This window comes from Heptranchias perlo, chromosome 26 (assembly GCF_035084215.1).
Source record: "Heptranchias perlo isolate sHepPer1 chromosome 26, sHepPer1.hap1, whole genome shotgun sequence".
NCBI classification, from domain to species: Eukaryota; Metazoa; Chordata; class Chondrichthyes; order Hexanchiformes; family Hexanchidae; genus Heptranchias; species Heptranchias perlo.
Genome location: NC_090350.1, coordinates 18,755,059 through 18,770,606, shown reverse-complemented (window position 1 = coordinate 18,770,606; position 15,548 = coordinate 18,755,059).

Here is a 15,548-nt window from a genome sequence, read left to right as displayed (position 1 = left end):
TTTGTCAATCTTCCCACTTGTAAGCTGCTCTCAGGCAGTGGACGTGGTAATGTGGAGGTAAAGAGAGGTGTGCCTTCATATTCATCGTAGAGTTGTTTTGGCAAATGCTTTGGGCAATCCTTTCATGTGCAAATGCTGCAAACATCCCGGGCTGCTAGTAGTTGGAGGAGAATGTCATGCATTATGTGCGTGTGCACTGCAAAGTAGCATTTCGTGCTCATGTTAAATGTTATAACAACTAACCAAACCATCCGATCCTGATCCCACCCCTCAGACTAACCCCACCCCGATTCCACTCCTCAGACTAACTCCCCTATCTGACTCCACAGACCAATCCCCCCCCCGATCCCAATCCCACTCCACAGACTAACCCAACCCGATCCCCATCCCACTCTGTAGACTAACCCCCCGATCCCAATCACAATCCACAGACTAACCCCCCGATCCCCATCCCACTCTGTAGACTAACCCCCCACTCCCCATCCCATTCTGTAGACTAACCCCCCACTCCCCATCCCACTCCACAGACTAACCCCCCGATCCCAATTCCACTCCACAGACTAACCCCCCGCTCCCCATCCCACTCCACAGACTAACCCCCCGCTCCCCATCCCACTCCACAGACTAACCCCCCACTCCCCATCCCACTCCACAGACTAACCCCCCACTCCCCATCCCACTCCACAGACTAACCCCCCACTCCCCATCCCACTCCACAGACTAACCCCCCACTCCCCATCCCACTCCACAGACTAACCCCCCGCTCCCCATCCCACTCCACAGACTAACCCCCCGCTCCCCATCCCACTCCACAGACTAACCCCCCGATCCCAATTCCACTCCACAGACTAACCCCCAGATCCCAATCACAATCCACAGACTAACCCCCCGCTCCCCATCCCATTCTGTAGACTAACCCCCCACTCCCCATCCCACTCCACAGACTAACCCCCCCATCCCAATTCCACTCCACAGACTAACCCCCCGATCCCAATCCCACTCCACAGACTAACCCCCCGATCCTGATCCCACCCCTCAGACTAACCCCCACCCCCCGTGTTGGGCGACAGCTAAATAGTTTACCTGTATCCAGTAGTGTATACTTCTTGCATGATTCCTGTACAAACATGCTGTAAACTGGATGTTGTAGAATACAGATCAAAGGTATGCTCAGATTTGCTCTTGCATGCCTCATGTATGTTTCTGTGTTGACTCCTGTGCAGAATTAGCTATATGGCAAGAATTTACTGCTTGTTGAGCTATATGGCTTGTGTGTAACTCTTACATATTTATGTTTTTTACTGCAAAGGTTGTATGCCCAGCATAGCAGTAGAAATGATGTCTGAGGGCAGGACACCTATGACAATGATGGAAGAGCCACTATACCTTTGCCCCTGCCTCAGCTTATCTGCTGTTGAAACCCTCATCCGTACCTTAGTTACCTTTAGACTTGATTATTCCAATGCTCCCCTGTCCGGCCTCTCAAAACTCTGCTGCCCATATCTGAACCCACACCAAGTCCCATTCACCCATCAACCCTATACTCACTGACCTACATTGGCTCCTGATCCACCAACTCCTTGATTTTAAAATTCTCATCCTCATGTTTAAATCCTTCCAAGGCCTCACCCCTCCTTATCTCTGTAAACTCGTCCAGCCCGACAACCCTCCATGAGCACTGCATTCCTTCAACTCTAGCCTTTCGTGCAAGCCCTACTCCCTTCGCCTCACCATTGGCGGCCGTGCCTTCTGCCGTGTAGGCCCCAAGTATTGGAATTCCCTCCTTAAACCTCTCTGCCTCTCCACCTCTCTGCCATCATGGCTTCTCAGTACAACTTTCTCTAATCATAATTTTCAGCTCCCTTCAGGTCTTCTCTGATGGCTTCACAACTGCTGCTAAACGTACCAAGAGTCAACCCGTGGTAACTGACTCCCCAGGGGCTAGTCTAAGAGCAACAGAATTGTAACATTTTGGAATGAAAATTCCAGATTTTTACACTTTTATTGTCAAAATCCACAATGTTGCATCATTGCTGGTTTGGTACTTTAGAGAACTCTTGACTGATAGTCCTTCCTCGTCACTTTGTGCATATTTATTATTAATGGTCAGTAGTGGACCGATGAATAACCCTTCCCTAATATCTGACACCGCTGCATTCACACTTTCCATCTATCTATCTATTAACATTTTTTGTCTTTGCCCTTTCTGTCCAAAGTCTCAAGCAGCAGCTTTCTGATTGGTTCGGTCTAGGCTCATGTCTGATCTTTCTGATTGATTCAGTGTTTTTACTGTTTAAGAATATGAGAAACCAAAGAATGGGAAAAGGCCACTTTTCACATCAATCCCATTCCTTCCAATGTACCATGCACAATGTCATAGGCCCCCCCCAAACTCAATCTTAAAATTCCTGAGGAATGTAATTTAAACCAACTAAAACATTGAAAAAAGCTAATGAAATGACTGGGTGTTCTTGCAATATATCATACCATAACGTATTCCATCATTCATTCAATCAGCTAGGCCTAAATTTATCCTTGGAACCATTAATCCATTCTTACCAGATAATCACCTGACTTCTTTTTAAAGAATCTCCATGAATTAGCAGTAACTAACCCACCAAATAAGTGTGTATGTATATGTGTGTGCATGCGTGTGTGTGTGCGTGTGCACAGTGCTTGTGCACAAAGTGTGCCTGTGCGCGTGTGTGTGTGTGTGTGTAGCCCTCCCCTTACATTTTTATAGATCTCCTCACATCTGACACATGTGCTACAACTACACTCAGTCATCCCCACAGGTCATATCCCCATGAGCCACTTATAATGTGGCCTCATCAGTGTTTTCAAGGGAGTTAAGATAACCTGTCGTGATTTGTAATTAAATGCCTCAATTTGTCCTGGCAAAAAAGCCTCACATTGATCAAATATTTCCCCACTCCTATTCTTGTCAATGGAAACCCATTAATACTGGGCTCGAATTTAGCAGGCCTGCGGGTTCCCAGCGGGTGGTCCTCCGGGAGCGTCGAAAACGCGGACGGGTAATTGTTCGCGTCCCCCACGCGATCGCGGGATAATTGGACCCATTAAGGCCTGCTTCCGGGTTCTGCGCTCCCCAGCTGCGTGCCGGCCGGCTGCGCATGCGCAGTACCGTCGACGCGATGTAGGAGCTCCAGTTAAAGGGGCAGTCTCCCAAAGCCCCTCCTGCTGCAAGCAAGAGGTCTGGGAGAATGGCTCAACCAAGGGGAAAGGCAGCGCCCCGTTTTTCAGATCTGGCACTGCAGCTGATGCTGGAGGGCGTGAGGAGGAGGAGGGAAACACTCTTCCCTGAGGATGGGCGCAAGTTCCCTGCCGCCGCAACCAGGAAGGCATGGGCAGAGGTGGCGGCGGAGGTGAGCAGCAGGGGCAACACCCCAAGGACTTGGGAGCAGTGCCGCAAGCGCTTCAATGACCTGACTAGGTCTGGCAAGGTGAGTACACCAACGCACCCTCCCACATCCCGTCCCCACCATCACGCCAAGCAGATCACAACCCCCTCCTGCACAGCCACCACTGCGCTCCATCAGCAATCCTCACAGCCACTCATTCACCATCCTCGCCGTGCACGCAAGTACCCACCGTCCCTGACCCCACCCGAACACTACCACACACCCCAATCCCCATGCAATGGGATGGGCACGTGGCCCACACTTCCTCCCATCCGTTCCGCGCCACGCTCAACCCAACCACACCGATGCTCGATGCGTCTCACGATGCAAGACGCACCCACTCACACATCTGTGTTTTGCCTTCACAGGAGAAGAGGAGCAAGAACAACCGCGAAAGGGCACGCACCGGAGGTGGGCCGCCGCAAGTGGTGGAGCTCACCGACGCAGAGGTGGAGGCGCTCGACCTCGCCCGCACGCGACATTGCCTGTCGGTGGCCGATGGCGAGTGTGTCGCTGCCGAAATGGGCGGTAAGGGAAAGCTGACACTCAACACCCATGATCGCGAGTGACCGTATCATCACCTGCCATCAGGCGCACTGTCAAGTTGGTCCACATGCCTCAAAGTGCCCTCTGTTCTCTTGCAGGTGCGTCTTTGGATCAAGCGAGCATGGAGGGCGATTCCTCAGAGGACATGGCGGTCTCTGAGGGTGCATCGTCACATCAGAGCCAACCATCCACCAGCGCAGAGACACGCACCTCGGTGGGTCCCCCTCGCCAACTAGTTGGGGTAGCACTTGGTGAGTCACTGCGCACGAGTGAGCATGAGCAGACCCTGGTGGCAGGGGCAGCCGCGGAGGGTCCGCGACGGAGGGAGCACTCATCTCCAGGCTCTGCTCAGCCGGACCCAGATGCTGAACCCAGGGGGCCACCAGAGAAAAGGAGAGTCGTCGAGGGCCACCAGCTAATTGCTGAGGTGCTGGCAGAGGTGCCGCGCGCATTGTCCACAATAGCGCAGGCGATGGAGGAGTCCACCTCCTGCATGTGGGCATTGGTGGCGCAGGCACAGGAGGGTACCGACGACACAGTGTCGCAGGTAGGTGCGGGACTGTCTGCGGTGGAGGACAGGCTGGCCTCCCTCGAGCGTCACGCACAGCTCCACTTCGAGTCCTTGCAGGCCCTCACAACGTCTGTACGGATTCAGGGTGAGCAACATTCCGACGCCACCAACAGGCTGAGGGATACACTAGGGGTGGCCTTGCAAGGCCTCACACATGCCATCCAAACTGCCGTCCAGCAGGGTGGAAGGGGTGATGTGGGCCGAGGCCAAGAGAGGGATGATGGTGACCGGGGACATGGAAGCGGGGACGCCTCTCAAGGCGTCCCCACGTCCCACCCGTCGCCCACCTCTCAACCAGCACCCGCAATGGTGCCTCCTCTCCAGGTGGCCGAGTCTGCCCCTGCCCCGGTGCAGGAGGAGCAGTCTATGGAGGTGCCCTCACGGGCACCGAAACCCAGGGGCCGTCCGCCAAAAGCATCTACCCGGTCAAGGCAAGAAGATGAGCAACCTGCCACTACCTCTGCTGGAGCCACAGGGGTAGCACCACGTAGGGGTTCCCAGAGAAGAATTCCAAAGGCCTTATAATCACAAAGGGAATACACCAGGGTGTTTATTATTTTGTACTTTGTTTCTTAAATGATGTCACATTCCACATATTAAATAGTCTATTCTCACCACTCCTGCCACCTCTCGTCCATTCTTCCGCGGCTTGTGCAGTAGTTGCGTTCCGTGGAGGCCATCATGACGGCGAACACCTGCTGCCACCCATTGGGCACACTGCTGTGGGTGCAGGATTACTGGCAGCACTCTTCAGTGGAGGGGGCTGGTATGGCCGCTCGCATGTGCAGGTGAGGAGATGCGAGCGCCTCGCAGTGTCTGACTCTAGGAGAACCGTTGACGTATGAGTGCGTCCCTGGCCCGGCGACCATCCCGGTGAGTCGCGGCTCGGCGCATGGGTCGTCCAACATCCTCGGGCGCGTCCTCCTCCTCCTCCTCCGCCTCCGCCTCCTCCTCCTCCTCCTCCTCCTCCTCCTCCCTCCTCCTCGCCCTCGCCTTCCTCAATGTGGGTGGCGGGTGTGGATGGGGCCTCCTCCAGCGGCACCCCTCTCTGTTGGGCCATGTTGTGCAGGGCACAGCAGACAACTATGATTCGTCCCACTCTGAATGGTGTGTATTGGAGCGCTCCCCCAGAACGATCAAGGCACCTGAAGCGCATCTTGAGAAGCCCTATGGTCTGCTCAATTGTAGACCTGGTAGCAGTGTGGCTGTCATTGTACCGACGCTCCGGCTCGGTGATGGGGTTCCTCAGAGGTGTCATGAGCCACGTGTGGAGGGGATACCCCTTGTCGCCGAGGAGCCAGCCGTTGCCGGCGTTGGGTGCCTGCAGGATGGGCGGGACGGCGGACTCCCTGAGGACGAAGGCATCGTGGCAGCTGCCGGGGTATCTGGCGCACACGTGTAGGAATCTCTGGCGGTGGTCACAGATGAGCTGGGCGTTCATGGAGTGATACCCCTTCCTGTTGATGAACAGCCCTGGCTCATGCGGAGGTGCCCGTATTGCGATGTGGGTGCAGTCGATTACACCCTGCACCCGTGGGAAGCCGGCCATGGCATGGAATCCAACCGCCCTCTCCATCTGGCTGCGCTCGTCCATGGCGAAGTTGATGTAGTGGGAGGCCCTGCGGAACAACCCATCGGTGACCTGCCTTATGCACTTGTGTGCAGAGGACTGACAGACCCCGGTGATGTCCCCGGTGGCACCCTGGAAGGAACCGGATGCGAAGAAGTTGAGGGCAGTGGTGACTTTGACGGCGACAGGTAAGAAGATGCTGCTTGGTCCATCAGGGAGCAGCTCGTCGTTAAGGAGGCTGCAGATGTCGGCGACTACCTGTCGATTGACTCTGAGCCTCCGTATGCACTGCTCCTCGGAGAGGTCCATGAAGCTGAGCCTCGCTCTGTACACCCTGTGCGGAGGGTAGTGCCTCCTGCGACGCATCTCTCTCTGCGGTTGCCCTCCCTCCTGCTGTGCAGGTGGGTGTGCCGCAGCACCGTGTTGGGGGGCCCCACCTCTCCGAGGCGGACGGCGTGGACTGTGAGGCTGCTGGGGCTGGTCATCCTGTTCGTCCTCCGACGATGTCAACGCACCACCCATCTGGCAGGTGTTGGTGTGAGGGGTTGTGCAGGGTAGGTGGGTGGGTCCTCGGACTGGGGCTGCGGTTTCGTGTCGGTCTGTCCTCTGGCTTGGCGGGGGTTGGTGGAGGGCAGGGGTTGCCCTATGTGACGCGGTGGCCTCCTGCGTGGGTGAGGGCGCTCCCCCGTGGAGCGCACCTTGGCACCTGGCACAGGCTGCTGGCTGCAACACGCCTGGTTTGAAGGGTCCTGTTTCCCCCAGTGTGGGAAACTGACTGCTTTGACCGTAAAATCCCACACTTCCTCTTTTGACAGCTGCTTCAGCTCATTAACTGACCACAACGAGCAAGTTAAGTGCTCTCAAGTGGAACCCCGCTGGCTTTAATTGCCTGCGGGATTCCCACCAGCGGGGCTTGCGCGCGCAGCCCCGCACGTCAGCGCGGTACCCGGAAGTGGCCGGGATTTCGTCTGAATCCGGTCACGTGATCGGAGATCGGGATTTTCGGGGCCCCCCCGCTGGAAACCCGCAGGTAACCCGACCCTAAAATCGAGCCCACTGTGTCCATACAGTCCTTGTTTTGTGTATTAATATTCATTACCTTACACTTATCCATATTAAACTCCATTTTCCATTGGCCCAGACATCATTTGTCAAGCTCTATTTGAATACTTTCTATCTTCTCTATACTGGACGCCTGACCATAAAACTGGGTATGATTTTGAAATTGTTGTCTATAATTTCATTTCTCATTGGCCATTAATTATGCCATAAAGGTGGGGGGGGTGGGGGGTGGCAAGAAGAGAATGGGCCTTGGGCTGGGAAGTAGCGATCGGTGGCTGGGGGATGTGGGGAGAGATCAATCTCAGGCTGGGGGAGGAGAGATTGCGCTTTGGGTTTGGTGGGGGAGGGGGAGATTGGGCCTGCTCCTTTTGGCTCTACGTTCAGGTAAGAAAGGGGGCCGAACAGCCAGTTAGCGCCACATTGTGCTGCGTGAGTTCAGCATGCGGTCAGTGAAGTACTGGGGCTTTCAAAAGCCCGACTACTCATCCTATCTCCCCATTAAGCTCCGATTTCTCCCCTCAGCCCAAGACCCTGCCACAGCTGCATATTACGCGATATCGCTCCCCTTCCACTTGAGGGCCACACTGTGCAGATCCATTACTTGGCTGACTGCCAACAAACCCTGCAGACCATGAGCTCCACCACAGGTGTTACACTAGTATAATAAAATGTTGTGCGTAAGAGTAGAGTCACAGGTGAGTCACTGTGAGGTAAAACTATTTCACTTAATTTTAAAAATTAAATAATCAATGCCGTGTAAAGTTATATTGATTTACATCCTGTCAGGGTTGATACTGGTGAGGGCACAGCTATTGCCTCACTCTTCAATACTCTGTCAAAACCTGGAACTCGCCCTAGTTTTGATTCATGCAACTTGATATTGCTTGCTGATAAATGCACAAATACTATTTTAATAATGTCATGGAACAGATATGAGAAACCAAGGTAAAGGGTAAAAGCCTAATCTCCAGAAGACCATCGATGTTAAAAACCCCAAGTTTAATAATGATTCTTGATGATGTTATCAGATGAACACTTAACATGCCTGCATCACATTCCTCTCTCCATTATTTGAGTAAAGGCATTATATGAAACCTGTTAACATCTCAGTTAAAACAGTGTAAAGAGCAAATTGATATGTGCATTAAGCATTCCTACAATAACACCGCAGACAGAACTTTCTCTCATTTAATGAAAAAACAAAGTCAAGAGGAAGTAGTGATTAGATGATGACAAGCTTGGGTGGGGATTAATGGAACAAGAAGAACGTGCGAGATTTCATACTTGGAGCTTAGAAAGAAAAAGAGAGGAAAATTCAGAGAGCTAATGACCATGGCAACGTCAATAAAATGGGGAAGGGCAAGAAAGATTGTGATGGAGAGAGACTGGAGGTGAGTGAGGCCTATTAACCAACTAGCTTTTTTCTTGCATCCTGTCCAGGAGTGTGAAATGTTGGGCTTTACGGAGAATGAACAGCTGTTGAGAAGTAAAGTGTTTGAGAACAGATGAGAGGAATATCTATGGAGGAGCTGTAAGAGGAGATACTCGTCCTATTCATCCTGTCGCCCTATTAAGCTCCCACTTCTCCCCTCAGCCCAAGACCTGCCACAGCTGCATATTACGCGATATCGCTCCCCTTCCACTCGTGGGAAAAAATGTACAGCTCCTCCATCCTGCCCATTACTTGTAAGAGAAGGCCAAGACCTGGAGTACTGTGAGCAGTTCTGGGCACCGCACCTTCGGAAGGACATATTGGCCTTGGAGGGAGTGCAGCGTAGGTTTACTAGAATGATACCCGGACTTCAAGGGTTAAGTTACGAGGAGAGATTACACAAATTGGGGTTGTATTCTCTCGAGTTTCGAAGGTTAAGGGGTGATCTGATCGAAGTTTATAAGATATTAAGGGGAACGGATAGAGAGAAACTATTTCCGCTGGTTGGGGATTTTAGGAGTAGGGGGCACAATCTAAAAATTAGAGCCAGACCTTTCAGGAGCGAGATTAGAAAACATTTCTACACACAAAGGGTTGTAGAAGTTTGGAACTCTCTTCCGCAAACAGCAATTGATACTAGCTCAATTGCTAAATTTAAATCTGAGATAGATAGATTTTTGGCAGGTATATGGAGTTAGACCACAGATCAGCAATGATCTTATCAAATGGTGGAGCAGGCACGAGGGGCTGAATGGCCTACTCCTGTTCCTATGTTCCTATGTTGATAGAGGAAGAAAGACTAAGGATAGAGCAATAAAACAGGTGCTGATACGGCATGTGAGAGACATTAAAAAAACTGGGGTTGGCAAGACAATTTGAGGCACCTGTAGCATTACTGTACCTTGGGCATAGGAGCCTCATGTTATCGGGCTCGTTAGCTTGAGGCCTACTTCATACCCAATGTGCAAGCATAGTATCATAGTATGTTACAGCACAGAAGGAGGCCATTTGGCCCATCGTGCCTGTGTCAGCTCTATGAAAAAGCAATCCAATTAGTCTCACTCCCCTGCTCTTTCCCCATAGCCCTGTAAATTGTTTCCCTTCAAGTATTTATCTAATTCCCTTTTGAAAGTTATTACATCTTGTATAACATATCATAAAGTATTCCATAAATCATTTAATCATATTATTTAATGTTTCTTCAATGCCTATATTACATTACTATTTATAAATAAATTGCACAATAAAACAAGTAAATCTCTTTTTTAAATTTGATATCCCCAACTAAAGTGGTGTTACATGTCATAGCCCGACTACTCGTCCTATCTCCCCATTAAGCTTCCACTTCTCCCCTCAGCCCAAGACCTGCCACAGCTGCATATTATGCGATATCGCTCCCCTTCCACTCGTGGGAAAAAATGTACAGATCCTCCATCCTGCCCATTACTTGTCTGACATTACTATCGTCATACCCTGCAGACCATGAGCTCCACCACAGGTGTCCACTAGTATAATAAAATGTTGTGCATAAGAATACAGTCACAGGTGACGCACTGTGTGGTAAAACAATTTTACTTAATTTTAGAAATTAAATAACCAATGCAGTGCAAAGCCATGTTAATTGGTATCCTGTCAGGATTGATACTGGCAGGAAAGGCACAGCTATTGCCTCACTCTTCAAAACTCTAACAATACCTGGAACTGGCCCAAGTTCTGATTCATGCAACTTGATAGCGCATTTATCAGTAAGCTTTAAGTTTATTTAAATAACATTTACCTTGTTTTTTTATGAAATGATAGAAAGTTGTGTCTGCGATGTTATTGTATCAATTTCCTCATTACACTGTACCAAGTAAGGTGTTAACCTGTTTCAAATAATGCCTTTATTCAAATAGTGGAGAGATGAATTTGATGCAAGCATGTAGACAAAGGAGGCTGATGGTGATGATAAATCTGAGATATTCTTGATCGGTTCTGAAATTGGACAGGACAAAAAAATGCTTGATGTTTTCCTGCCTGTATCTGGGTACAGGAATATCTGAAGGCCTGGAGTTACTACATCTATTTTACTTCCTGGCTTATTTTGTGGTGTTTCTGGTCATAGGCAAGAAAGATTAAACTTTAGAGGAGGAGGATCTGACAAGTTCACGACAAAGATACATGGCCTGGAAATTACTGTTGGTGATATCAATGAATGAACACTGTTAGGTGTCAGCTGTGGCTCAGTGGTAGCACTCTAACCTCTGGAATCAAAGGGTTTGTGGGTTCAAATCCCACTCCAGGGACTTGAGCACAAAATCTAGCCTAGCACTCCAGTGCAATGCTGATGGAGTGCTGCACTATCAGAGGTGCCATCTTTTGGATGAGACATTAAACCGAGGCCCTGTCTGCCCATGGCACTATTTCAAAGAAGAACAAGGAAGGTGCCCTGGTCAATATTTATCCCTCAAACAACATCACTAAAACAGATTATCTGGTCATTATCATATTGCTGTTTGTGGGATCTTGCTGTGTGCAAATTGACGGCAGCATTTCCGACGCTGTGAGGCGCTTTGGGATGTCCTGAGGTCGTGAAAGGTGCTATATAAATCCAAGTCTTTCTTCCTTCTTTCTAAAGTGCCTATATGATATTCCTCTGTCTGCTATCTTAGTGGAGTCATTAACCCATTTAAAATAAGCAGATTAGTGCCTATGTTGAGATAGCCATCACAGGACTGAATATGAGCGAACTAAATGTTTGTCTGCCACTATTGCCAACAGGTTTTATAATCTTAAAATACTGATTGAGACGTGTAAAACTTTATACAGGTTTATTTTGAGCTTATAAAACATAAACAGCCAGGTGCTACTTCTGACAGTTTTGATTCTGTTCTTCAGTATTGGGTCAGGATAACAGGATTGAAAATAATAAATTTGCACTACAAGATGTGATCACTGATGCAATGATGTTGCGATGTTCTCTGTTCCATTGCATCATTATCTTTCATAAGAATGCCATGTCATTTCAGGAGGAGACATTTCCAGAGTAAAGACATCCTTTCAGAATGATTCACACTCTAGAGATTGTATGATGTATTTTCTGAGACCACTCTTATTTCCGTTTTCCTGCTCTACTTTGACGACTGATTTTTCTCCTCATTGCTTGGTAATGCAATATGTATTCGTAGTAATTATGAATCATGGTAAATTCAAAGTATTAACTCTTTCTAATTTCCTGTGGCCAATCTTTATCAAGTCTGTAGTATCGTTGTGAAATTCAATCCTAGTGCTGACCAATTCCACGCCCAAATGCTAAATGGTTGACTGAACCATTAGATTGTTCAGAAAGAATGCTAGCTTGTCTTTATTAGGAAAGATCATTGATGTTTTGTCACTATGAGGTAGAAATGGCTGTTGATGCTGTCATTGTAAAAACACAATGCCCCTGTATCAAATTCCTGTCTCCACAATAAAAGAAAAGGGATAACGCTTAAAATAGCAGGAACAATATTCTACATGATGCATTACAGCCTTTGTACAATAATATTACCAACAGGAATTTTGAAGTGTCAATGACATACTTAAGAAATAACAAATCATAGCACATTAGCAAAGAATACCATGTCAATTAGGGAACAAATACCATTATTCCACGAGGATATCCTCCACTTTGACTCCTTGGACTTCTGAAAATGAGCACGTTTCAGAATCCTGGTTCAAACAATGGTTCAAACAGAGCATTTGCAACCTTGACATCCTATTTGACTCTGAGATGAGCTTCTGACCCCATATCCGCTCTAACACCAAGAGAGCCTACTTCCACCTCCGTAACATCATCTGTCTCCGCCCGTGCCTCAGCTCATCTGCTGCTGAAACCCTCATCCATGCCTTTGTTACCTCTAGACTTGACAATTCCAATGCTCTCCTGGCCGGTCTCCCACCTTCCACCCTCCATAAACTTGATCTAATCCAAAACCATACTGCCTGTATCCAAACTTGCACCAAGTCCCATTCACACACCACCCCTGTGCTCGCTGACCTACATTGGCTCCCGGTCCGGGAATACATCGATTTAAAATTCTCATCCTTGTTTTCAAATCGCTCCATGGCCTCGCCCCTCCCAGCCCTATAACCCTCCGAGATCTCTGAACTCCTCCATTTCTGGTCTGTTGTGCATCCCCGATTTTAATCGCTTCACCATTGGCGGCTGTGCCTTCAGCTGCCTAGGCCCAAAGCTCTGGAATTCCCTCCGTAAACCTCTCTGCCTCTCTACCTCTCTCTCCTCCTTTAAGATGCTCCTTAAAATCTACCTCTTTGACCAAGGTTTTGGTCACCTGTCCTAATATTTTCTTACGTGGCTCGGTGTCAAATTTTGTTTAATAACGCTCCTCCGAAGCGCCTTATAACATTTTACTACGTTAGAGGCGCTAGGTAAATGCAAGTTGTTGCTGCTGTTGTTATTAATGTAGACAATGGAATTTAGAGATCTAATGATCAATCTCTGCAGTAATTTTTACACAGCATTCTTAGACACTGCTGTTTTCCTTGTTGAATTTCTAGCACAGTATCAGCAATTTATATCAAAGACCTTACTAACACTTTGACATTCTCACTTTGGTATATACCTAATGAAATGACAATGTTGGCTGGGTTTAGCTGCTGTCAATATTTGTCAAAATATCTTAAAAGGCGTTTGATAAAGTGCCACATAGTAGGCTTATCATCAAGATTGCAGCCCATGGAATAAAGGGGGCAGCAGTAACATGGATACAGAATTGGCTAAGCGACAGGAAACAGAGAGTAGTGGTGACCGGTTGTTTTTCGGACTGGAGGGAGGTGTACAGTGTTGTTCCCCAGGGGTTGTGGCTGGGACCATTGCTTTCCTTGATACATATTGATGACTTGGACTTGGGTGTAAGGGCACAATTTCAAAATTTACAGATGACACAAAACTTGGAAGGGTAGTGAACAGTGAGGAGGATAGTGATAGACTTCAAGAAGATATAGACAGGCAGATGGCATGGGCGGACGTGGCAGATGAAATTGAATGCAGAAAAATGCGAAGTGATACATTTCGGTAGGAAGAACGAGGAGAGGCAACATAAACTAGAGAGCACAACTCTAAAAGGGGGACAGGAACAGAGAGATCTGAGGGTACATGTGCACAAATCGTTGAAGGTGGCAGGGCAGGTTGAGAAAGCGGTTAAAAAAGCATACAGGATCCTGGGCTTTATAAATAGAGGCATAGAGTACAAAAGTATGGAAGTTATGATGAACCTTTATAAAACACTGGTTTGGCCACAACTGGAGTATTATGTCCAGTTCTGGGCACCGTACTTTAGGACAGATGTGAAGGCCTGAGAGAAGGCCTTAAAGAGATTTACTAGAATGATTCCAGGGATGAGGGACTTTAGTTACGTGGATAGACTGGAGAAGCTAGGGTTGTTCTCCTTCAAACAGAGATGGTTGTGAGGAGATTTGATAGAGGTATTCAATATCATGAAGGATCTAGACAGAGAAGATATAGAGAAACTGTTCCCATTGGCGGAAGGGTCAAGGACCAGAGGCCATAGATTTAAGGTGATTGGTAAAAGAACCAAAGGTGACATGAGGAAAAACCTTTTTACACAGCGAGTGGTTAGGATCTGGAATGCACTGTCTGAGGGGATGGTGGAGGCAGATTCAATCATGGCCTTCAAAAGGAAAAAATTGCAGGGCTGCGGGGATAGGGACTAGCTGGATTGCTCTTGCATAGAGTCGACACGGACTCGATGGGCCGAATGGCCTCCTTCCGTGCTGTAACCTTTCTGCAACTCTATGAAAAAGCTGCTTTAATTCTATCAGAACTCATTTCTTCTACATACTTACCATCAGCTATCCATGTACCATCCCATTGTAATTATCTTGGAGCTAGGTTGGAAATAGAATCATTATCACAATTACCACTTGGAATTAGTATTGTGCTGCAATAACTCTGGACTTTCATTCCTCGCAATTGGAACTACAGTAAAATGTCACGCTACACTGTTATTGAAAGGAGAGGATAGTCATTAATGTGGAATTGGAAGTGTTGTTATCAACTAAGACAATTTTGGGGGAATAGCAAGGGCTTTTTGACCATATTGCTTGTTTATAATACCTTCAGATATCAAAGTGCTGTCGTTTTCTGAATAGTATCATCATTATCTACTGTTAAACCATTGGCTCTTTTCTATCTCAATCACATTCACAGACAAGTGTTAACTTCCAAGACCTTCGGGATCATCTTCATCAACCTAGATATGTAGATAAGCTTTTGGTAATGTGTCCAGGATAAATAACAGAACAGCCTTTCCGTTAATTGTTTTAACTACTTGAATTCTTTTCCCTCCACAAGAGTGTTCTCCTGTCTTCCATAAGCAGTAGAGCATAGATTTTGCTTCAGGTTTAAACTATTATTTGAATTTATTTAACAAAAGATGAACAAATGAATAAATAACAGTAATTTAACAAAAATAATTGACTGCACAAATCACAGTCTGTATTTGCTCAAACGTAGCTAGGCTCCTCTCTTAAGGTTTGCTGACAATCAACAAACTTGCAACAGAGGTGTCAGCCTTGGCTCAGTGGAAACATTCTCGCCTTTGAGTCAGAAGGGGTTCAAGCCCCATTGCAGAAACTAGACAACTTCCAACCTAACACTTCAGTGCGGCCCTGAGAGAGTGCTGCACTGTTGGAGGAGCTGTCTTTAGAATGAGATGTTAAACTGCCGTTTGGTACTATTCAAAGGAGAGCAGTGGAGTTCTCCCGGTGTCCTGGTTAACATTTAAAAAAACAGATTCACATCGAGTTACATCGAAACTACAGCACAAATGGTCTATGCCGGCGTTTATGCTCCACACGAGCCTCCTCCCTCCCTACTTCATCTAACCCGATCAGCATACCCTTCTATTCCTTTATCCTTCATGTGCTTATCTAGCTTCCCGT